Below are 26,738 nucleotides of genomic sequence, written 5' to 3'. Positions count from 1 at the left end.
CCCAGCATCCATTAGCTCTTTTCCCTAATGCTCTCTCTCCCCCAACCCCACCCCCCGACAAGCCTCAGTGTGTGTTGTTCCCCTCCCTGTGTCCATGTGTTCTCATTGTTCAGCTCCCACTTATATGTGAGAATATGTGGTATTTGGTTTTCTTTTCCTGCATCAGTTTGCTGAGGATAACGCCTTCCAGCTTCATCCATGTCCTTGCAAGGGACATGATCTCATTCCTTTTTATGGCTGCATAGTATTCCATGGTGTATATGTACCACAATTTCTTTATCCAGTCTATCGTCGATGGGCATTTGGGTTGATTCCATGTCTTTGCTATTGTGAATAGTGCTGCAATGAACATACATGTGAATCTATCTTTATAATAGAATGATTCACATTCCTTCGGGTATATACCCAGTAATGGGATTGTTGGGTCAGAGTTATGCATTTTTATTTGTAACTATTTTTAAGAAGATAGAAATAAAATAGTGAGATGGAATATATGTATTCAAAGAATAGACATCAAAAGTATTTCAATTTTCATATAAGGGTTAAGTTATTCACATGAATAATTCACTTTGATAAAATGTTTGTATTAATAAGGAAGAAGTAAGACATGCTTATTTGACTGCTTTTTCCCATTATCTGATTGAGACTCTGGGCTGCTCACTGATTAGATGCTGGCTAGAACAGGTAGGTAATTCTAGCAAAATCTATGGGCATAGCTTCTTGTAGGAAAAACAGCTAAGTAAATTCAATACATTTTATTTTCCTAAGTACTCATGTTGAACAACATGCTTATTTCAACAAACTCATGTTTGTCTCTTGGCTTACTGACCATAGCCTATACAATGATTCTGAGAATTATTACTTCGACTACTACCATGAGGAATCTTAGAGATTCATTTTACTCTTTCTCCAGGAGATGAAACCATGGAACCTAATGATTTCAACTTGTTTTATCCTTTTGGTCAATCCTTTGTGGATATCAAACTTCTTTTTGACTAGAACCTTTGATTCATTAATTCCCAGTGAACCACAGCAACAATGCGAAATCTATCGTATCTTAAGCTAATTTGCGTTCTCTTATAAGAATGAGTTATTTTTTGTAAATCTTTTTCTGTTTGTTTTTGAGACACAGTTTCACTCTATAGCCCAGGTTGGAGCACAGTAGCACAATCATCGCTCACTGCAATCTCCACCTCCCAGGTTCAAGCGATTCTTGTGCCTCAGCCTCCCTAGTAGCAGGGACTACAGGCACCCACTACTACACCTGGCAATTTTTTGTATTATTAGCAGAGAGTGGGTTTCATCATTGTTGGCTAGGCTGGTCTCGAACTCCTGAACTCAAGTGATCCTCCAACCTTGGCCTCCCAAAGTGCTGCGATTCTAGGCATGAGCCACCATGCCTGGTCATTATTTGTAAATCTCTAACCAACATTTTAGTTATATCTCTGAAGCATTCCAACCTTTATCATTTATATTATGAATAGTATTAATTTTATAAGTTAAAGTTTATTTTTCAAGGACTGTGTGTGTGTGTGTGTGTAAATATCCTAGACTTTGCTTCCCTACTCTGTCTCTGTTTAGAGATCTCACTACTTTTCTGTAATAACACTAGAGACCTACAGGTTCAATAGCTGACTATTAGAGAAAAGGCATTTATCCTTATTTTATTAAGAGAGAGAATAAATTTTTTAATGTAAAATATTCCAAATTCTTGTTTAAGTTAGTGGTGCAGTTCTGGTGATGAGATTAGTGATAAAGTCTACTTTTGTGATAATTAGCCCCCTTTTCTCTCCACTCTCCTAAAATAAGAAGAGTTTAGATTGAAATGCTTCCCAAGAGGCAGAAGACAGTGGCCTCAAGGTAAAAGCAATTTGAGCCTTCATCTCAGGGTGCTTCCTCAGCTGTTCATTCATTTTGTGGCTTGAATGGGGAATGCATTGCCTAGAAATGCAAAATATATGGAAAATAATTCTACCTCCAGTTCATTGTCCTTTCGGCGATTTTTCTCATTTTGAAGCTGCATGGAGCTATTTTGGGCCTTCTCGGTGCACTTAACATTGCTTTAAAACAGATTTAAGTCTCCCTACATGACTGAATTTCCAATTCTCTATCTGACAGAGCAGTACACTATTAAAGCTCTACCAGGTGTTTCAATATGCACACATTTATCTGACTCTTCTTTTCGTTAGAAATAATAGAAAATGAAATTGAAGATTTATGGTTGCAGCGTGATTTGCTGAAAATACTGGTCTAAGAACAGCTTTATGTCTACTTGGTAAAGTTACAAATGAAATCCAAAATGTTTCTAAACATAATGTGGTTTCCCTCTTTGTGCTTTCCTTGGGCCTTGCTACGCACAGTCGCATGTTTTAGAGACAACTCCAAATCGCTCAACAAACGCCAGTTAGGAAAAGACAGACAAAGGTATCTGTGAATTACACACCCATGATTTACCGATTTTGTGGCTCATTCATGACAAGTTACTGAAAACAGAAGACCGGCTCCTGTTGCTCTCAAGTTCTGTGGCACGTGGTGAGCATACATGCATTTCTAAAAACCTGCTCCCTTTTTAGAAATGCATGTATGCTCATCAAGTCTTGATCAATTAAAAAGCAGATAAAAAATAGATAATAATATAACAATATCTCCCTCTAGCTTTGAAGTGGGATACTCACTGCCAAAAGTTTAATAAATTTATTAATTTAAAAAAATCTGATCACCACGTCTGAGTTTGGTACACAGTTGACACTCAATGAGTATCTGTGAAATGAAAATGACTTTGCGTAAATATAAAGGATTGTCACATCACAGAATCTGCCGTCATTAGCTTATCTAGAACATGCTACTACTCCAGGCAATTCAGTTCTATTCTATTTAAAAGTGATCTAGTTCCTACTTTTACACAAAGTTTGATGGTTTTGGGGACTACACATGAGTAAGAGTGAACCCCGGTATGTCAGGACCCCAGACTTGAAACCAGGGTTCAAAGACTTTGCAAAATTGCAAAAGGTCAGCAAGGGTCTGAGAAATTAAAGGAAGGCCCAGGTACACAGCCTATCTCAGTGGGTACAGCTGCCACTCATAGGAAGAAAGAACCAAAACGCTATTAAAATGATACAAGCACGTGTATGTTCACTGCGGCACTATTCGCAATAGCAAAGACATGGAATCAACCAAAATGCCCATCAATGATAGACTGGATAAAGAAAATGTGGTACATATACACCATGGAATACTATGCAGCCATAAAAAGGAATGAGATCATGTCCTTTGCAGGGACATGGATGGAACTAGAAGCCATTATCCTCAGCAAACTAACACTGGAACAAAAAACCAAATACCGCATGTTCTCACTTATAAGTGGGAGTTGAACAATGAGAACACATGGACACAGGGAGGGGAATAACACACACTGGGGCCTGCTGAGGGGTGGGATTTGGGGAGGGAGAGCATTAGGAAAAATCGCTAATGGATGCTGGGCTTAATACCTAGGTGATGGGTTGATAGGTGCAGCAAATCACCATGGCACACGTTTAACTGTGTAACAAACCTGCACATCCTGCACATGTACCCTGGAACTTAAAATTAAAAAAAAAAAAAAAGAATGAACCCAAATGCTCATGCTAAACTGCAATTGAGAGAATGCAAATATAGGAACTAAGTTTGTTTTTTGTTTGTTTTAAGACGGAGTAGAACACAGATGGGCCATTCCTTAAATTTATAATGCAGTCAATTAGCCATTTAAAAGGTTAGAGACAGGATGTTTTGAAGAAAAACCAACTGTAGTTTAAATGTGCCCCATTTCAGAAGGAGCTTTCCTGGCCCAAAGTCATAGGGATGGCATCTCTTTTCCACTTAACCATGTTTTGTGTTGTTCTAGGTTTAAGTTATCAAAAGTTCTTTAGGTCTCCAGATTAAATCCTGAAACCCTCACTAGAGATCCACAACAATGTTTACAACACCATTACAATCTTCTAACCTCTTCTTGCTGCAGTCCCCATCCCTGTTCTCTCTGCCACTGCAACAATGACTTTAAGTGACTTTCTATTTCCCTCCATTCCCCCTTAGGGCTTTTGATATCAGGGTTGAAGCAGTATGGAGGGGCTATGATAATCTTTCTCAGGATTTTAGCAGGGAAATTAAAATCCTATTCAGTCCTGGAGAATGAAGAAGGGGAGTTCTAAGAGCTAGGATACTGGTCCAGCTTTCTGGAGCCGACAGATCTCTTTAACTATGGAAAAGCTATGGTTCTGCTTTCTTCTGGTCTGGCTGTTGCTCTCATCTGTGGAAGGCCTGTTCTTCCTGCTGTAGGATGTCTTCCCAGACCTTGCTAACCCTGGAGTCAGACTTTCTGGATGCAAATGTTGGTTCCATCCCTGCCGGCTATGTGGCATGGGTAGATGACTGCACCTCTCTGCGCTTCAGTTTGCCCATCTGTAAAATGGGAGGAGTAAATAGTGCCTATTTCACAGGGTTGAATAAGATTTAAATGAGCAACTATAAATAGATTGCTCACAGTGGTGCCATATAGTATGTTCTACTTATTTGCTCATTAATTTATGTATTGAGCTTGACATAAAATTCTTTGGAAAAGGAGGATCCGTGTCTTTAACAAACTGAAAAACTTCTGCTCAACTTTTGTCCTCCCCACTCCCTGCTTTACATGTTAAATACATGTATCAGTTTCTCTATATTTTGGATTGATTACGTTTGTCTCCTCTTCCCGTATCCATCATCTGAATAAAAGCTTTTCCCAAAGTTCTACACCCAGATTTTATGCTTCCTCTGCCACTTTGGGCTTCTGTTTCCATGGCTACAAATATCACCACCATGCAGGTAACTTCCATGTCTCTGTTTTGATCCAAATTGTATCCTTTAAAAGACATTATAAGTGAAAATCATTTTAGTCCTTCCCATCAAAAGAATAAAAAGCAGAATGGCAATGGCACATGTTACAAGCAGTCCTGTGGTCTTCAAGACAACTTCAGAGATAGATCAGGCTCATACGGAGAAGTTTTAAAAATAGACTTTGGTAATTGACTCAAATGCCCGACAAGAAAACAGCTCTTTTCAATGAAACCTTGCTTTGCAAAAGCCCACGCAGTCCAATCATAAGCCAGCTTCCTCTTTCTGAGCATCCCCTTCTGGGATGCATGAATTACTCTGCATTTTCCTGATGACAGAGTTCTAAGTGTTCATTAGCTCCCACCCTATTAGCTGGTAATAACTGGTAATGGTATAGTGGTGCATTTGTGCAGAAGGTCAGCATTAAGACATATAAAGAAATGGGGCAAAGGCCGGGCTCGGTGGCTCACATCTGTAATCCCAGCACTTTGGGAGGTTGAGGCGGGTGGATCAGGAGGTCAGGAGATCAAGACCACCCTGGCTAACACGATGAAACCCCATCTCTACTAAAAACATAACAAATTAGCCGGGTGTGGTGGCGGGTGTCTGTAGTCCCAGCTACTCGGGAGGCTGAGGCAGGAGAATGGCATGAACCCGGGAGGCGGAGCTTGCAGTGAGCGGAGATCGTGCCACTGCACTCCAGCCTGGGTGACAGAGCGAGACTCCATCTCAAAAAAAAAAAAAAAAGAAAGAAAGAAAGAAAGAAAGAAAAGGGCAGAGATGAAACAATAAAGACAACAGAAAAAAATAAAAAACACGTCGCAGGTGGTTTGGCAGCAAAGCGCACAGAGATAACCTTTTCACCCTTTTAAGGCATATTTTTCCATTATCTCCTTCGTAGGCTCATCGGCTTCAAAGCTAATGTTTCTCTGACTGTCAGCTCCCCGTACTTTTACAGTCTTGATGGGCACATTTTATGCTATCAACTGGAATTCAGAAAGAGAATAAATTCTTTTTAATATGACTTTGCCTACTGCTAGTAAATATAAAAATTGTTAATATTTACTGAGTACCTATTCTGAGCCAAGCATTTTGCTGGTTCCTTTTAATGCATCCCCTCATTTAGTCTTCTCAGTAAATCTGGAGGAACATAGTTCTTTTAATCTTCATTTTACAAGCAAGGAACTTGAATCTCAAGGAAATTAAGTGACAGGCTCTGGTCACAGTTTATAAGAAGTAGAGCCAAAATTTCAATTGAAGTCTCATTCAAAGTCATTGCTCTCAATGACTTCTCTATAGTATTCTTTCAATTTATACTAATTATTAATACTCATCAATATACCTGGAAGCTTAAAAATCAGTCCCCAAATTGGGCATGAGGGAAGAAGGAGAAACAAAATGCTGAATTATTAAAAAATTAGAAAATCAGCCCTGGCCGGGCATGGTGGCTCAGGTCTGTAATCCCAGCATTTTGGGAGGCCGAGGAGGGTGCATCACCTGAGGTCAGGAGTTTGAGACCAGCCTGGCCAACATGGCGAAACCTCATCTGTACTAAAAATACAAAAATAAGCCAGGCGTGGTGGTGCATGCCTGCAATCCTAGCTACTGGGGAGGCTGAGGCAGAGAATTGCTTTAACCGGGGAGGCGGAGGTTGCAGTGAGCTGAGATCCTGCACTCCAGCCTGGCTACAGAGGGAGACTCTGTCTCAAGAAAAAAAAAAAAAAAAAAAAAAAAAAAGAAGAAGAAGAAAATCAGCCCTTGATTTTTTTCAAATGTTGGTGAAATCCCATAATTGTTCAGTAGGTCTGAATTATTTAGCTTCAGTTATCAAATCTAAATAGTGTTCTCTGAATATGCACACAATAATTTGCACAAATATGTGTAGCTTCATAACGACATGCATATGTATTGTGTCTCTGTAACCACAACCAGGTGGCTCTTAACCAATGTACTATGTGTTCAGAAACCCAGGTCACTTCGCCACGCCCCATTGCAGGATGTGAGACTTCTGATGCAGTGGCTGGGCTTCTGTTTCCATGCCGATTAATATGGCTGCCCAGCATAAATCACGGCCCTTGTACAGAACTCACTGCCAATTCCCTGAAGAACTGTGGTAAAAGAAAAAAAACAAAGCCCCTCTAGAAGGACGATGATTGACAGACATCTATCAAGGGCCTTTTCTGAGGCGGAACTGAGTCCCCATGTAATAAATATGTTTGTACTTTATTCATGTCTACCTGAGTTTCTAGAACACAATCTTTGGCCATCACAGCATCTCATCTGAAATATTTTGGTGAAACATAAGATTTGAAATGAAATATTTTCTAAGTGCTCTATCTCCTTAGGAAGGACTCCAACTCTCCCTGGACACCATTTCATATAAATAAAGGAGAAAGTATTATTTCAAATGCTTTTTAACCCAGATACCAAAGGGTTCCTTTTTAACTAGAAAACACTGAATTGATAAATGATATGCCTTTTGCACAAAGGGGTAGTGTCCTTAGACTCGATTCATTAAAGGGCTCATGCCTAGGTCTTATGGAAAAGTAATATTTATGTATTAATCCTAGATACCATTTTGTTTTGGGATGCACTGGGGAATATTTAAGAGAAAATATTTAACTGGACAAATGTGTTGCTTTATCTATAGTCAAGTGTTAGGGTCATTAGAAAAAGCACTTGAGAAAGATTGCAAAACCTTGAGCAGTGGCAGGAGGGGCCAAGGGATCAGGGCACTTGAAACGTGATTTTGTTAAAGTTGCTGTACTTTACTGTGTTCATTTGTCCAATCTTGCCATTAACTTGGAATCTACTATAAGGATTTTTTATAGGACTATGTATCAGATGTCGGTCCTTTACAGTTAATTATAATTACTATGTGATATCTAAAGGTCATTTATTCAAAATGTTCTCTTAGTCATTAGAGCTGATTTTTTTTTCATGCCACATTTGTGCTTGCCTAGAAATGACTTGGAAGGGTGGCTTGTCATTGTTATTCAAGAAACACAAAACTTTGAGGACTCTGTCCACAGCACGCTGAAATGTGCTGCTTGAATTTACTGTCTGAGAAGTTGTGTTATATGAGACATAAAAACAAGCAAACAAATAATCTATATTCTCAAGGCTTACAGTATTCTCATTGTTCATAATGGCATTTCTCATGTACTGTCAATCAGTTTAATGTGGCTGATTCCAAGATGCTTAATTTACACGAGTGAATTCTCTAACTCATTGGGCCTCTTTGGTTGAGTCATCTGTCTCCTTCCAAAATTTAAACATCTGGAGACAAATCTCTTTCTATCTCTGATGAACACACTTAGAAAATTCATATTTGGCTTGAGGTTGGGAGGACGGAGTTTTATTTCCAAGACTTCCATCTGAATAGAGGGTGTCCTGGGGGTAAGCACACAGGTGACTGTCACAAGGAAGGCTCATGTGTCACTCTGGTGCTTTTGTCGTGGTTGGCAGATGAGAGAAGTTGGTCTCTTGAGTGACCCTTGAGGAACCACCATAGCTTTCTGGGTGGAGGAGGAAGAAATGTCAGGAAGAAGAATCTGAGGAGAAGTGGGAGTTAGTACAGGAAGAATCTATCTCCATTCACAGCAAGGGTGAAAACCCACACCCCTAAATTCCATGCCACCCCTACAGATTTCAGAGCTGTGTTTCAACTCGAAAAGAGAAAAAGGTGGAAAATACTCAAGAAGAGGAAGAAAGGACAGCTGAGGCCACGGCTTTCCTTCTTTCTGAGAAATGGGTAAAGGACAAGAGGACAAATGCCTGGGCCCAGAGGTGCCCTGCAGGCGCTCACCCCAGAAGACTTCCAGTTGTTTAAAGCAGGAGGTTGTTCAGTGTTTCCAGAAGACCACAAACTCCATCCTCTATGATCCTGTATGCTCTGTAATGCAGAATTGTCTGCTACTCCTAGGCCACCTATGGTTTTTGCAGTAGCAACTGGGTCTCCTCCTGCACAGATTGCTACCCACCCACCATGGCAAAGCAGATCCAAGCCCCACGCACACAGTGTTCTCTGAAAGGGCACCAAGCCACATGTGCAATTCTGAGACAAAGTGGAGAGTGGGTGGATGGCTCTGCAACCATGTTCTAAACCCAGGAAAGCAAAAATTAACTTTCTTAAATCCCTTTTTCAAAGCGAACATTATAATGAAGACTTGAATGTGGTATTGCTATGCTATTTTTTTTTTTTATTTACAGGTAGAAGTTACAATCCTTTTTCAAATTCCAAAAGCCTTGCTTTCTCACCAAGTTCAACACTCTTCATCTCAGTACTCACTACACAAAAATGGAGCAGTAATGATCATTTTTCTGAACTACTTTTGATACAGGACAGGTGAGTCCCAAATTGGGGCTTAGCCCACAAGGGTTCTTGGCTTTTCCCAGGAAAGAATTCAAGGGTGAGCTAGCCAGTGGCAGGGTAGAAGAAAACAGCTTTATTGAAGCAGTAGTGTTACAGCTCCGTGACCGCTTCTGCAGATCAGAGTGACCTCATAGGCAGAGCATAACAGCTCAGGGCTGTTCTGCAGTAATATGTATACCATCTTTTCTTTTTTTAAAGATGGAATCTCACTCTGTCACCCAGGCTGGAGTGAGGTGGCGCCATCTCACCTCACTGCAACCTCCGCCCCCTGGGCTCAAGTAATTTGCCTACCTCAGTCTCCTGAGTAGCTGGGACTACAGGTGCATGCTACCATACCTGGCTAATTTTTGTATTTTTTGTAGAGATGGGGGTTTCACCATTATACCTACTTTTAATTGCAAACAGATTAAGGGTCAGTTTATGCAGGTATTTCTAGGGAAAGTGTAGTCACTTCTGGGTCCCTGGGTCATTGCCATGGAAAGGAACAGTAACCCCCAGGTATTGCTGTGGCAATAGTAAACTGACATGGCACACCAGTAGTCCTGTCTTATGGAAAGCTGCTTCCACCCCATCCTTGTTTCAGCAGGTCCTCAATTTGGTCCACTCTTTAAGCCCTACCTCTGGAGTCGAGTCCTGCCTCCCACCTCACTTTCAGTGTGTCCTTGTCAAATCTGAGTCATTCTGGCTACCTTCATGGTTACATTGTGTGTACTTTGTATATCCTTGCCCTGACCTGGTCCCAGCACAGCCTTACAGAGTGAGGATTCTATTATCTAGTGACTGTGGTATTCCCTCCTACTCCCTTTGTATGTCAAGTTCTCAGCTTTGAGTCTTCAGGCCTTTAGATTTTCCATGGATCACCTTTAAGAGGCTTGTGCATGTCCTGAAATTGTGCAAATAATTTTATGTAACATACATTTTCATGGCAAGATGGTCTGTGGTATCAGTTTAAGAATTAATGACCTAGGTCATTATTTCAAGATCCTTTGCCCTGTACACTAGTGTGTCTACAAACTATTCTATCTGGGCTAAGGTCAAAGTCAGAGGTTGCAGCTACATTTATGTTGTCTGGGGGCAGTCCCTCAAATGTCCTAGCATAAGCAACCAGCCAACCCTCTGGAATTTCTTCTGCTTGGAAGACTTTCTGACCTCTTCTAAGGAGAGAGATGAATTCTTCTAGTGACCCCAGAGTCCTGAGAATTAAGGGTTGAGAGAACTCCTGAAAGAACTGACTTAGTACCCAACCAGCCCACCCTTTGGAATCTCTTCTGCCTGGAAGACTTTCTGACCTCTTCTAAGGGGAGAGATGAATTCTTCTAGTGACCCCAGAGTCCTGAGAATTCAGGGTTGAGGGAATTCCTAAAAGCACTGACTTAGTACCCAATACTCCCCGAGTCATAGTTCCATGGCTCTTGAGCAAATTCTTGGCTCTGTTTTCTTCCTACCTGATGAACTTTGATTCTTGTAATGATTCGGACTCTGACATATCCTTGTGTGGATCAGTCTTGAATTCCTGCTTCTTCCTAGAGGAAGCAAAATTCTGTTCTTCTTTCCCCTAGTTGGCTGATTTTAGTTTTCTCCGCTTCCGGGCACTTCTCTGAGCTTAGCCCCTTCTAATGGAGGCCTCTTATGGGATGGCCAGAGTTTCGCACTATGCAGTCTCATGCCTGGGCACGGGTTGGCTCGAACTAAATGCACAGTGTCTGTCCAATGGGTGCCCATAAGCCTGTATTCCTATAGGCATCTCAAACTTACCTCTCATAGAAATAATCATTTTTTCTTTCTAAATGAGCGTTTCCTCCTGCATTAACTGTACCAGTTGAAAGCAAATAGTCCACCCAGTCACCTAAGCTAGAAAATCTGGGGATTTCTCTTGTGTCTCTTTTGTTCTTAGTTCCACGTACAATCAGTTTTTCTGTTTTGCCAATGGTAACCTCAAAATATTTCTCAAACCTATCACCTCTTCTCCGCCTCCATGGTTATTGCCCATTTCAGGTCTTCGTCATCTCTCACTTGGACTTCTGTATCTGGATCCTAACTGCTCCAAGCCCATCGTCTGCAAATCCATAATAATGATCACGATGAAGTCATGATGGCTAATGCATCATGGGTGCTCATCACAAGCTTTATACTATGTGTGTTTTATGTGCCTCCTCGTATGTAATGCTCACTATAACCCTATGGGGTATGCATTTGGTGTTACTGTATCCACTTGACAGATGGGAAAACTGAGGCTTGCAGTCAAGAACGTGCTCAAAGTCTCATGTGTGGAATGTGGTGAAGCCAAGATTCAAATCCAGCTCTGTCCATCTCCAGAGCTTTCATTACAGAATCAATGATTTATTTGAAATTTGGGTTGCCTAGATGGTCCATTTGAAATACAAATCTTCGTTGTTTAAAAGCCTTAAATAGTGTCCTATTTCCTTAGCGTATCACTCAGGGCCCCCAATGGTCTTCCCTTTTGTGGCAGATTACTAGAATACTGGCCTGTGGTATTATCACACCTCCCTGTGCCCACACCCTTGAGGTCTTCTCTCATATTGAGTGTGGGCTTGGCCAGGTGACTTGCTGTGGCTAATGGGACATTTGGAAGTACAAAGCAATAAAAGACTTGAGAGATGCTTGGGCATTGGGGTTTGCACTCTCATGGCTCTCTGAGAGCCTTTCATCTCCATATGAAGAATCCAAGGTGAACTTTCTGGAGGATGAAAGATCATGTGAAGTCACTCAAGTAATTCTACTGGAGACCTTGGATGCATGAGCAAAGCCATTCTAGATCTTCCATCTCTGGCAAAGCTGGCCCAGACCGAAAATATACCCCAGATCACTCATAGAATCATAAGTAAATAAAATGGTTATTTTAAGCCACTAAGGTTTGGGGTGATTTGTTATACAGCAAAATCCAACTGATGTATCTGCTGACCCTCCTATCATCATGTCTCTCCACTCCTTGCTCACCGCTTCAGTTCCTAACAATAGCACTCTGCTTGTTGGCTGTGGATCTGGCTTGCTTGCTTTTGCTCATGTTGAGCCCTCCACTGGGAATGCCCTTTCTCTCAGCCTGGTTAACTTGAACTCATCCTTTGCTACTTGGTTTATATTTTGTCTTATACTTCTTCTTCGACACTTCTCTTCTAAGCTTTCCCTATGGCCCTTCACTGGGGTTAGGTAGGTATCCTTTCTAAACATTTTCAAAATCCCTATCACCACGCTTCCAAATGTCTTGCTCATGGGTGTACTCCCCTTCTAGGATCTGGGGGTTTTGAGGACACCGCAACGCCCCCATGCTTTCTTCCCTTTTACCCCCAACCTCTAGCAGAGTGGCTGCCACTTAGCAGTAGACAATAAAACGTGCTGAGTGACTGAGGAAATGAATGAATGAAATCAGGAGGAGGTTGTCTGTAAATAGCTAAGGGAAGGCTCCCCAAATCAGTAGATATTAGTTGGTTTTGACACTGTTTAATTCAACTTTTGTGTATCTGTCTTATCTTATAAGATATGAACTCTGAAAGAAAAATGCAGATGAGTTTTAGTCAAAGGAAGTCGTGAGTAGCCATCAAAGCAATGTGTCAGAGACTTTAACATTTTGGGTTGGCTGACAGTGTGAAGGAATGGAAGGTGCTAAATGAAACCCACAGAAAGGAAGGTCTGAGGTCGATTATTTTACTTGTTCAAGTGTTTAAAATAGAAATCGGAATCCGTTTTTTAACAGGTTTCCTGTAACTGGGTAGAAAAAAGAAAAAGAGATTTTTCTTTTTCCTTTTTCCATCCCAAACCTCCTAGCACCATCGTAAAACTCATCCTGAGACAGAGTTGATAAACTGACAGATAGCATCAAATGTCAGCCAGGGCTTCGTTTCCATCCTGAGGCTCTTGGGAGCAGCATATGAACAGATTGTTCCTGCCAGAGTATCTCATTATTTTAAGCAAATTGAATTTCTCATTGACTATGTTGAAAGGTTGTACGCTAGTTATAATTACCGGTTTTACTTAATTTCCTTTTATAAATAGGTCGGTACTCCGCACTTGAAAGTAGTATGTTGATTACGGATTTTTTTTTTGTCTTTTGGCCTCAGGGACTGTTTAGTGTAGAAACTGCTGACTGAGTGAATTTAATGAAACAAATACATATCCAATTACAAGAGGATGTGTGTGTATGTGGGGGTGTGTGTGTGAACACACACAGACTCCCAGGTAGCAAACACACACTATGCCAGGATAATATGCCTTACACTGAGTGCAGGAGAGACTTTGGGTTCTAAATACACATGGAATGAGAGCTACTGGTGACAAAGCCTCTCCTGGCGGTGGACGCTGAGTGGCTGGGAACTGAATTGCCACAGATTCCCATTCATGGAAAATCTTTGTTCTAATCAAAGTCAGGTTCCTTAAAAAGTACAAACGTCTTAACAGAGAAGGGAAACAGATCAAACCTCCATTTCTACAGTTATTTTTAATAAAATATACATTGGTTTTTCCTGATTATAAAAGTAACACAGTTTGTCACAACACTTAAAAAATAAAGAAATCTAAAGGAGAAAAGAATAAATGTTACCTTTAATCCCACCACCAAGAGATAAACATTCAGTATTTCACATCTTTCTTTAAATGTATATATCTATATTTATGTAGACACATATGCTTACTATATGCCCAACTTTGTGTTTTGTTTTTCTCACTAATATTAATGTAATGAAAGCATATACCCATGTTATCTACATTTGTAAATGTAACTTTTGATATTATTCCATAGAGTGGATACACTGTTATACTTTTAACCATCCCATTATTAAATGTTTCATTAAAAAATCATTTTTGATATTATAAATAATGCAATATTGAATGTTCCCATAATTAATTTTCTATATATCCTCTATTTCCTTTTAATGAATTAAATGAAATTTCTAGGTTATGGGGTTTGAGCTCTTTTATGTGTTAACATAGATGATGAAATCACTTTTTTAGATATATTCTATCAGTTTATGATCACTCAATGGTAATAGGACTATATGTTTTATATTCTTGTGAACACCAGGAATTAAATGTTTTAAAATATCATCAATGTGATAAGTGAAAAGGTCTACTTTATTGTTTTAATTTGCATTTATTTTGTGCTTAGTAGGGATAGACAATTTTATTCATCTACCATAGCAATTTAACACATGCATTTTGCCCTAGAGGAATAGGGTTTAAAAGAATGAGACAGAGACAAATAAATTTTGATGGACAAAAGGCAGAAAAAAAGAAATGCCCAGAGCCTAGATTTTAGAAAAAGCATCAGTTGAAGAATTTATAAAGTTTCTGACTTAACTGATGAGGGAGGGGCCAGTCCTTGGTATTTTCCACAAGCTTTACAGGTAGCTCTAACATGAAACTGAGTCGAGAACACCTGAGACAGAGAGCTTGGCCAGGAAGGCAGACATGTTGGGCTGCCAAGGTGGGCTGTCCAGAGCAGTTGAGGGTGGAACACAGAGACACTGGGTACCTTTGTGGCTGGTGGTAGTAAAGGGCAGTAAAGTTATCAGAAGGGAATTAGAGGTAAAATAGCCGGTGTGATTCCGTCTTTGATTACACCACTTACTCTCAATTTGGGACTGAAAATTGTGCCTTTTATTATACAACTTACTCTCCAGTTGGGGCTGATAATTCAGTTTGTGAATTGTTCTGGTTCCTGTTTTTCTGGCTTCAGGGTGCATTTTACGCATTTCCTTGCTCATAAGCACCTCTGTGAAATGTTAAAAAATAATGGCTAAAATAGAGGGCTGGGGATTATCTGTGGGTTTCATATAGCCAATCTTTTCTTGACCCCATTGCCACAGAAAATAACAAATTAACTTTAAGAAGATGTTTCTTCCCATCTCTGCACCCCAAATAGAGGGAGATTATAAAAGCCTGTGTGTGTGTGTGTGTGTGTGTGTGTGTGTGCGCGCACATGTGTGCACTCACATGCCTGCTATGTCGTACCTTAGGGCAGCACATGTTTCTATAGCCCTGGAGGCAAATAAAACCCCCAGACAGTGGCCTCACCTCTACGAAGCCATGAAAGGATTCCTGAGCACCCCAGGCAGAGACTTGAATCTAACTGTCCCAGATTTCCTGCCAGGACTGAAAAATGGGCTACGTAGAGGTAGGCACCCCAGAATCACTACTTTAGGGTTGTTTTAAGGACACTGCTCCTGGTATCTGAGGGAAGTCTAGGACCTTAGCCAGGGTTTTAGAAGCAGCACGATGTAGAGGAAAGATTATAAACCTCAGAGTCAGATAACCTGGATCCTAGCCAGCCTTTCTGTGACTCACTGTCTGAATGACGTGTGAGAATTCGCCTAATTTTCTCTGGGTCTTGTGACTTTCTCATGTGAACAGTGAAGACAGTGACTCATGTCTTTTCTTGTGGGGGAAAGGATGCATTTCCATGACCCCCAGCTTGGCCAGGCAGTCACTTGGTGGACTGAAACGAATCATTAAGCCCCTGTGAGTCTCATTTTCACATTCTCTCAAATGGGGTTAACAGCACCAGCCACATCTACCTAGCTCAGACTGGGGAAAGGTGTAGGAATTGTAAACAAAAATTAAAATTCTAAGTCCCCCAAACATCTGAATGGATGTCTCCTCTCTGCCCAGGGCATTCCAAAGTTAACCTGAAAAATTAGCTGAGGCCACAATGGGAAGGGAGAGTTGGATATGCCTTATTATCATTAACATCAACACAGACCTTAAGACTGGTAGAACAAATCCTTTAACTCTGATAGGAAACATTTGCCATCTATTGTCTCTTAAGTGGGAAGCTTCATCTGCATGATAGAACCTTGGCTTCCATAAACCCGTATCTTCATCCAGACATTCCTTTCTATTGATTCCAGGTCTTTAGCTAACAAATCAACAAATTGCCCAGCGGAAAATCTTTGAATCTACTTATGACCTGGAAGCCCCCACTTCCCGTTGTCCCGCCTTTCTGGACCAAACCAATGTACATCTTACATCTATTAATTGATGTCTCATGTCTCCCTAAAATGTATAAAACCAAGTTGTAGCCTGAGCACCTTGGGCACATGTCATTAGTACCTCCTGAGGCTGTGTCACAGGTATGTCATTAACCTTGGGAAAATAAACTTCTAAATGAATTGAGATTTGTCCCAGATACTCTTTGGTTTATAGGACCGGGTAAGTTGATGTGCATGGAAACATCAAGGAGAGTTTAAACTGGCATTTCAACATAAGTGGGTGGTACTCTGTGAATACTGGCATCCACACCAGAATAGGATAGAGGAGTCTGTTTCCGAATGGAGTGCTCCAAGTCTGGAATACCTTGAGAATAGCTCTAGTGTTCATTGTTCAATTAATGGCTTTGCTGTAACATTGTTTAGCCTTTTAACCCCATGACCTATTTTGGTAAAAATGTAAATCTCATATACTTCTTTAATGATATTTGAAATATCAGAGTACATTAACTATCAGGAACAAACTTGAGTCATCTACAATCCCTCAAAGAGATGCCTCCTTGCTAGTCTGACCCACCCCACCATCATATTGAGCATGGCTGCTCTGAGGTAAATCCTGAGGTGACAGCCAGAGTGCCCCCAGAGGCTTCTGGGTATCCCAGGGTGGTACAATCCCAATACGCCCTTTAATAGCCCTTTGGACCAACCTCAAGTTCACAGAATGCCAGAGCTGCCAGGTTCATCTGAGGCCCAGAGGAGTAAGTGACAGCTTTAGGGTCTCTCAGCCAGTGTGGGACAAGGTTGGAGCTAGGGTCACTGGTCTCATTCGCCTGCTTGTTCCTGTTAGGGAATAGTTTTCTTCAAGGTTGAAGCAGTTTCTTTCTCTCCGGTGGCTCTAAGTTCCAAATTCCAATCCCCTTAAGACACCAGGGTGTCTCAAGCTGCCCTGGGATTTGGGGTAATGGGTCACGAGGCCATCAGCGTCTGAGAGACTGCCTGTTGCCAAACATGCACAATTTTAGGCCTGCTGGCTCAGTTGGTGGAAACATTTATGCTTCTTTAACACATAGTCTGTTAGAAGGGATCATGCCTTCATCTTCAAGTCAGCTAAAACGTTATGTAAAAAAAAAAAAAAAAATTACATCTTCACCTTTTCTCCCAGTTCCTCCTTCTTGGTGAGTGGGCGGAGGGGGAGCAGTTAACATGTGCTTGGGCCGGAAAATCTTGTAAACCTTTTCCCAAATCTGCAGGTATCTATTTATAACATGCCCTGGGATCTTCCTCACGAAGCCCACAGAGCCATAAGCTAGTTTTACGTAGTAGTCAAGCCCTCATTTCTCCTCTTGAATTTGGCTAAGTGAGGCTCTTTAGTAGTAAAATTACCAGGGGAATTCAAACAAAGAGCAAGGAAAGAGTTAAGCTGGAATTCTCAGAATGCAACTCTAGGGCTAACCTGGATAGTTCTGATATTTCCTGCTCCTAGGACTTAACTTGAAAAGGGACAAGGACAGATAAATCCCTACAATTTACTTACCCCAAAAAAAAAAAAAAAAAAAAAGGATTTTATGTTTATTGTTATGTTAAAGATGTTTATTTTATGTTATTCTATTTTTATGCTTATTGCTATGTGAAAGATGTTTATTTTGCCACGACCGATGAGTTAAAATAATTGGGAAGGCTTCTGAACACTTTAATTGTATAGCAAGGACTCACCTCTTCTGTTCACCTAAAGTTGTTTGGCAGCGGTTTCAAGGGATCCTACCTAGCTGCGCTGAGTGATTTCAAATGCAAATGCATTTGGGGTCAAGTAGGAAAATACATAGGAGTGAAATGAGTGAAGCAGGTTGGTTATCATTCAACAGAGCAAGTGGATTATGCATGTCCTATCGACATTCTGTTGCATGTAATTTTTAATAAATCCCCATGTGGGCTACACAATATGTGGACTTTGCCCAAGGGTAGTCTGTTGCTTTCTCCTTCTACTTGGTGATGTGAACTCCCTTTCTTTCCTTTTTCTCTCCCTTCACCAAATAGTAGCATGACAAAGTGGTTAAAGGCATGGATACTAGGACAAACCCTCTCTGGGCCTCAGTTTTGATCATTTCTAAAGGGGCACCTCTGGTTCTGCTCATGTTTTGTACTTTGTTTGCAGAAACCAGCCTAGCAACCCCTTTCTTCCAAAGGCCTCCTCCCTGTACCCTGCATCAATCCACTGGCATGTTTAGATCTTAGACATTCAGAGCAGGAAGAAACAGTAAGAGCCATTATGTATACTAGCTGCCATATACAATCCACCTGGTTCCTCCTGACTGTAAGAACCACCAGGAAAACGTGTTCAAAATACATATTCATGGGCCACACTCCTTAGAAATTCGGATTTAGTAATGCTGGAGATGGGTTCCGAGATCTGTATTTTAGCAAATTCTAATGTATATTCAGGTTAGGAACCCAATGATCAAACTGATCATTCTAATTTCAAGGAAAAAAAATTACGTGGTGTGCCCAGGTTCACCCAGGTAGTGAGCATGATTAGGTTAGAACTCAGCATTGCAGGCTTCCAGCAGTTTTCCCACTACACGGCATAGCTTCCCTTGAACTTTCCAAAATGACAAGCTTCAAAGGGGAAAATGACACACTTTTTCATGAACATCTTTTTAATTTGTAAATGACATTAATTGTAGGATATGTCTCAGATTTAAGGACTAGGGTATGTGTTTAAAATCAATGCATACAGAAGAGCACGCAAATACAAACATCTTGATTTCACCCAAGCAATCTCTGAAACATGTAAGTTTCATTTGGCCTGAATTGGAGCAGTCTCCTATAGGGTCAACATGGCCTTTTTGTTATTCCAGGATATTCCAGAGAAAAAAGAAAAAAATTAAAAAATAGATGGTAACCAGATTTTAAGAATAGAAACCTATTTTCCCTGTTGCAAGTTATTGTCTCAAGGGAGAAAGGGAATAAGTGTAAAGCAAGCCTATTTCAGGAAAAGATTAAACAAAGACAGGCCCTGCCTCGGAGTTGTGAGAGTAAAAACATTTGCAGTGGAGCAGCTTAAAAGCATGCCTTATTTTATTAGCATCCACTTCTCTTCTGAAAGGCTAATTGTAAAATTTACAGAGCTAATTAACTTTCCAGATTAATATTTATGAATATACAATAGTAAATGTGAGTTGCAAGTGTTGTATTAAGCATTGGCTTCTCTTTTCTTTCTTCACATATACAAGCAAACAACAGATATCTCAAGGTGACGTTAATATTCTCTCTACAATGTATGTAAACAGTCATGCTAAATTTTTCTTCCCAGTTGCTGCAGATTGGTATTTACCCAGCAACTGAAAACTATTTTTAACAGTTAATACTCTTGAAACGTATTGGGACCCTTCTGCAATATGACTGAGAACTTGGAAAATCAATTACATAAAAGATTCCCTAATCAAACAGCGAAGAGAGAGACTTCTCTTTACTGACTCATTTAAACTACATTTTATTCTTATATGACAAAGGAAGCGTAATCAAAAACACTTTATTGTTCTTCCTGCACTTGGAATATGGAGCTAATGCGCCTTTATTTCCAAAAACAGAATAAGGTTAAATGTTGCACAAATACTGCACTTCCAAACAAATCCAAGTGTGTTCATTCTAACACACTCAGCTGAAACCCCAACTTTTGTGTATAAATCTTAGCACTTAGCTGGTTCTCCTATCCATATACATCATGACGTTTCCTTTCTCCATGACCCAAGGTAGAGAAAGGTGTACAGAGGACAGGAGGCAAAGATAACAGAAGCCAAGTTTGCTGACAAATGAATGGCTGTGGGTCAGTCCTGAAACTCTGTGTTTTAGTTTTCTTGTCCACAGACTTAGGGGTATTTTGCTCTATTGAGAATTCCCAATCAGGAATTTGTGGTTTGGCAAGAAGACAATGGATGAGTTTTGGGAATTCTCTAACCCTCCACCTCTAAAACCTCATATGAATTGATTATACATGAATTAGTAGGAGCATCTTACTGAGAATATTCATTTGCTTCCAGCCATTCTCAAAGGGTTCCAAAACCTCAGAAAGGTTAAGGGCTATTTTACTAGATGACCTCCAAGATCCCTTCCTGTTAAAATTATCTTTAATTCTTGCTATATCCTTGCTGTAATTTTGCTTTAGCGATCCACCCTTTCTCCTGTGCAAATCAAACTTACTTCTCTCAAAATTTCCTCCTTCTTAGACTTTAGAACTGCCCTGGTTCAACATTGTAGCCTCCAGCCACATGGGGCTATGTAAATTTAAATTAACACTAAAACTTAAAAATTCATTTCGTTAGTCTCACAAGCCACATTTGAAATGATCAACAGGCTCCTGTGACTTTCTTGTGGCTACTGCATTGGACAGCACAGACAGGGAACATTTTCCTCATCTCAGAAAGTTGTATTAGATAACATAGCGTTAAAGACAGTGGTTCCAATGCTCTCCTTACAAGAATCGATATTGTTACTAAGCTCCACAAGTGATTCAGATGCAGGGTCTATGCATTAAACTTGGAGAAACAGGGCTGTTAAAGCAAACTAAATATGTCCTGAGGAGGACTCGGTACTTCTATATTTGAGTCCCTGTGAATGAACTGTAACCAGCTTAATAGTCAGACAAAACTGAAAACCTAACTTAGTAGTATGTACCTGTAACAATAGCTAAGTCTTGGCCAATGCCAGTGGCCACACTTCAACCATTCATACACTGTTGAGTGTTCAAACTGTGTGCAAATAAGGCATATGCCCAGCTGTAACCAATCCAGCAGTTCTGTACCTCACTTCAATTTCTGTATGTCATTTCCCCTTTTATGGTCTGTAAATCTTCTTCCACTCTGTAGCTGTGCTGGAATCTCTGTGAATCTGCTGCGATTCTGGGGGCTGCCTGATTCGCAAATCGTTCATTGCCCAATTAAGCTCCTCTACATTTAATTCAGTCAAAATTTTTCTTTTATCAGGGTTAAGTCTACATACAGAAGAGGAGCTAAAGACATCCTGACCTCTTATTTCTCGCCTGTTTTTAGGTATGTGGTGATAACTGTGTTATCACAGACCTGCTAATCGCTCTATCAACATCCTAAGTCTCTGTTCAGGGGAGTAGACAGCCTTAGCCCCCTACGGTCTTGGGGTTGGAAGGCATCTTTGAGGCTATATAGTCCACTCATTTGCTGCTTGGATCCTTTCTAGACACCTTTCCAACCTAGTGCTCTTGGGCTACATACTCTAACAGGAACAGTGATGGAGACAAAACTCTCAAGGTTGCACATTTGATCTTATAAAAGCCCCAATTACATCCCGTCTTTCTTTATGTTGAAACAGCTCCTGGTATCTTCCACTCCTGGGTTCCAGTTTTGTGTGATCACAGCTCATTTCTGACTTTGGGTTTGTGAAGATAGTGCCAGTCTTGGTCTTTCTTTCCTAGGTGTCAGGTTCTGTAAGTATATTCTACAGAAGGAAAGGGCTTTTGGAAAAGAATAAACTCTGGTGAGCTGTCTTGGGTGTGACAGGAGAGAAACTCATCTCCAGTCCTGCCCCGGCAACCTGGTCTGAAGCTTTACTGGGAGAAATGATTGTCTCCCCAGCTAGAGCAAAATACAGGCAGCAACTTCAGGCTAACCCTAGAGGACCCATAGATTTTTGCATTAAAATGGTTTTGAAGCATTGGGGCATTGAGAGACCACTTCCTTGGTAGAAAATAATGTTTTTGACAACAGCACAGGTAAGCCTGAATTACTTTCCCCATGGGGCTCATGGACAATGTAGGTGAGAACAGAAAAAAATGTGAGGGATAAATCATGAGTAACTAGAAAATGCCCTGAGGACACACAGACATAAACAAGGATAAACCTGATAAACTGTCAAATCCTGCAGTGATAAAAGTGGGGAAGAGCAGATAAATAAATTCCAGGTATTGATGGGACCTCATTGGTAACCTTGGTTTGGTGATTCTGGAGACAAACTGTTACATATCAATCATAATCCTCTTTCATACAGTTGCACTGCAAGGCCTTCGAATATTTGAAGACTGCTTTCATTATCCCCTATGTCTTTCTTCTTTAGGTTTAAGTCTATACTATTTCTTCCATCTTTCTTTATGCTATGTGGTCTTGAAATTGTTCACAGATTCCAGCTTGTCCCACTCCTCTTAAATTGAGAAGTCCAAGACTGAATGTTTTATTCCAGATGTGAGTTGACTGCCCTTGAATAGAAAGAAACCATCACTTCTTTCTTTCTAAATTCTATACAGTATTTGTATTAATGCAAATTTGAGATTTTTACCACTTTTTTCATTGAAGGCAGAGACTGGCAGAATACAGAAGAAGGTCATGACCTGGGAACTCCAATTCTTCCCTTGATTTTACCTTATTTTTATCATATGTTTATGCTTTTAGGGAAAAACACCATGACATAAAAGCAGCTCCCTAGACCAGCTAGTATAGCTCAGAGAATATGGAGAGTACTCAACAATGCTTATTGATTGCTTGAAAGTCTAAGAAAGAATATGCAGGACTGAGGAAATTACACATTACATGCAATAACAAGGTTGTTAACTGGAATTGGAAAGGATTGGGAGAGGTGGTTGGTAAAAATAAAAAATCTAGATAATGAACCACTTGTTCAATTATAAAGTGAGAAGCCTTGACTCTGTAATCGCTAAGTTCCCGTCTTATTCTTAACTTATATATTTCTATGAAAAAATATAATCTCAGAAAACTATCTCAGGCATTAGCCTTTCTGATATCCCAGGTAGATAGGAATATGAGGTCATCACCAAGGACCCATATCCAAAAGGTATGTAACAATGGATTTCATCAATGTATTTAAATTTTGAAAAAGAACATTTAAAATGTTGTAAGGGGCTTGCTATAGAAATAGTGACATAAACCAGTTAAAATATCCCCTGAGCAGGGATTCACAAGTGTGGGCCAGTATACAGGAAAATTCGGTCAAGTGGATAGGAAGTATGATAGGAAAAGGTCCTTAGTGAGATTACATACAGTCAGACAAATTTTCACAGGAACAAGGACATCTTGGAAATCTTGCTCCGGCTAGACAGGATATGTGGATATGTGACCCCCTACCCTTTTTTTTTAGATGGAGTCTTGCTCTGTTGCCCAGACTGGAGTGCAGTGGCACCATCTCAGCTCACTGCAACCTGCGCCTCCTGGGTTCAAGCAATTCTCTTGCCTCAGCTTCCTGAGTAGCTGGGATTACAGGCACCCACCACCATGCCCAGCTAATTTTTGTATTTTTAGTAGACATGGGGTTTTACCATGTTGGCCAGGCTGTTCTCAAACACCTGACCTCGTGATTAGCCCACCTTGGCCTCCCAAAGTGCTGGGATTACAGGCGGGAACCACCATGCCTGGCCTATGTGAACCTTTTAACCTTAATGTAAGTATTTGTGGATATCTTAATGGTTACCAAATCATCACATTAGTTATTTGATTTTCAAAATAATTTGGAGCTGGCTTTGTAGAATGAGTCTCTGGGTTAGTTTGTGTCCTGCTCAATCCTCCTTCTTGTTGGAGCCTCATGTGACTACCCTGGTTTGCCTGAATGTGAGAGGGAGACAGTGTGCTGTTTTTCTGTTACCTGTGTTGGTGTGTCAGCTTTCCTGAGTACTACTGACACAATCTCCACCCTGCCAGAGCGTTCTCTTCATCTCTCATTTGGACTGTCATCTCCTATTTGCAATGGTCAGTCCAAGTTCTAGCACTCTGGACTTCCCCATAAAGATACCCTCTTGACAGCAAAATGGATCAAAATCAGCAGTTTTCAACTTAGCTTTAATAGATTGCTCCTTGACTCAAACAATCAGCTATTTCTAAAATTAAATATAGAAATTATAGCTAAAGGTCATACTTAAACTAATATCTGGGGAGCAACTAGTAGCAAATTGAATGAATAGGGCCACATCTTTTGTTCAGTTGTGAATACTACTCATTTGTTAGCTTGTAAACAACACATATATTTCACAATTATTATGTGCAAACACTGACATCCTATCTTTTTCAGGAGATTCCAAATATGTGCAATTCACCAACATTTAAAACACAAAAACACATTATCTCTGACATATAGGCAATAATGACTACAGAGTGGAATTGTGATCCAAATAGATCTATTTTTCTATAATTGTAAACTTTTCATGGACAAGAAAGAGAAATTTATAAATGTAAATCATTCCTTACCACTCACACTATATTTTCAGATAATTCTATTAGCTTCTTTAGGGTTTTCACAGTCACTAAGAGATCAATTCACCCACTGACTCAATCATACAGTAGATATTTATTGATCCAATGTAATACAGTTTGTTAAGCCACTTTTATTCCCTTTTCTCTGATTCTCAGGAGACAGAACTGCCTAGAGGAGAAACCTTGAAGTGGAAATACAATGATCTAGATTCTATTTTCTCTAATGTTTCATAATCTATGTCATGTATTAGTTTCCTAAAATCATAATTAAAGAACTGCCAGGAACTTTAAAAATTGTGGGTTTCAATCATTCCGTTTTAAATATGAAGAAACTGAGGCCCAGAAAAATTAAGGAGCTTGCCGAAGTTCACACAGTTGGTTAGTGCTGGGTCAGAACGCTTAGCCCAGTGGTCTTGGTAAACCATACTATCATTTAAGGGTGCAAACAGGAACAGGTTGTGAGCTTAGAAGAGTAAAAAAAGGATTTCTTATAGTCATTCCTAGGTCAATCTGTGGAAGAAATAGAATCTGGAGTCTTCTTTTCAGTGAACAATTCTAGATGCCAGCATGGTTAAGAGATTAATAGCAAAGTTTAATAAACTCTCTCTTTCAAAGTGCACTTATGAATTGGGGGAGACAATAGATCCCCTGCCCTAGTTTCTCTTTTCTTCTAAAGGTTGTACTTTAGAAGGTTGCCCCCATCTTGATTAATCCAAGAGTGATTATAAGCTTTTTGAATGGTTTGACCTTTCCAACTCATGGTCTCATTTTAGTGTTCATATGAAAACACATTTTGTAATATATTATTTTAAGGGAAAAACTTTCTTTAAATACATTTTCCTTACATCATCACTATTATTACTGTGTAGAAGGAGAAGATAACTTATGGTAATCTTTTTGATGTGTTCTTGAATTCCCACATCATTCCAGATCTCACACTCTTTGTTATTGGTTCCTGTAAGTCAAATCTCATTTTTTCCCCAGCAGCATTCTATTTATAAACTATTACATCCATACCTCCTTCTGTTTTGGGAGTGTGGGAGTGTGTGCGTGTGTGTGTGTGTGTGTGTGTGTGTGTGTATTTATTTTTACTGTGCAGCTCCTACTCAAAAAACAATTTTGTTTCTTTCTCAGATATTTGGAATTTTATGTATTCCATAATATCAGATAGTTAATATTTCCTGGAGGAGATTAAACATTTCTTCAATGTATTTTGAAGATAACAATATGGTACCAAAAGATGAATATTCTTACTATTCTGGGGTAACATTGCCTCTATTATGGGACCGTCTATGTTTATCCTCTTGCTGTATTTTCGAGGTGGAGGGAAGACTTTATTTTAGGCCACAAATACATATTTATACATCTGTATCTATCTACATCCTAACTCCAATGGTATATAACAGCCTGAGGGTCTAAGGCCAATAACAAATGCTACTCAGTGAGAAATGTGTCTTAAACAATGAGTTAACAACCTATATTAATCCTTGAGGAACTACCCAGACCAAGCCAAAGTGAGGCATCCAGTTCCTATTTATCACAGAGCCTCCATCCCCTGGAGAAAGGCAATGAGTACAATGAAGACCACCTAAAGATAGTAAGATGCTCATACATACATGTTTCTCTATGAACGTCAATCCTGCATTTTCAGCCTTCTTAAACCCCAAGATGCAAATCCATAACACTCCCCTGAAGCAGTTCATTGGGATTTGAATTTTACTATGTCTCCATTTGGAAATTCCAAGAAATCAGAACTTGAAAGGAACTTGTTATTCCTTTACAGCACTTACTTGTTCTTTTATACCCTTTTTTCTTCAATCATTAATTAAACAAAAACATGTTCCTGTGTAGAGAACAAAAACATGTTTTGTTACTGAACAAAAACAGACACTATGTGTAGAGAACTATCAGGCTTTGGAAGATTTCAAAAGCAGGAAATAGAGTTCCTATGTCTTAGATCAGGAGATTATGATGTAGTTGAAGAGTCCCAACATGCATGAGCTAAGCAGCTAATAGATGTGAAAGCTAATATTAGCATCAACAACCTAAAGCATATCAAGCACTGGGATGATTGGTGCAAAAGGAAATTAGTCTTAGCTCTTATAGGAAGAATTAACGTCAAGATGTGAATGCCTGGAGAGGGTGTGGACCCATGGAAGGACTGAATCCACCCATGAAACACAAGCAACTAAGTCATCCTGTTGAAAAGCGCCAATGTAATGAAAGTAGAATATCCTGAGAAATGCAGGTTTGGGTAAGATAATTAGATTTTGGGGCTGAGGTGTGCTTGCATGGTCTTTTTCCCACTTTGGAAATCAGTATACCAATATGTTCTCCCTTTAGATTATTCTTGTGATA

This window comes from Pongo pygmaeus, chromosome 8 (genome assembly GCF_028885625.2).
Source record: "Pongo pygmaeus isolate AG05252 chromosome 8, NHGRI_mPonPyg2-v2.0_pri, whole genome shotgun sequence".
Lineage (NCBI taxonomy): Eukaryota > Metazoa > Chordata > Mammalia > Primates > Hominidae > Pongo > Pongo pygmaeus.
This window is presented reverse-complemented; position numbering follows the sequence as displayed.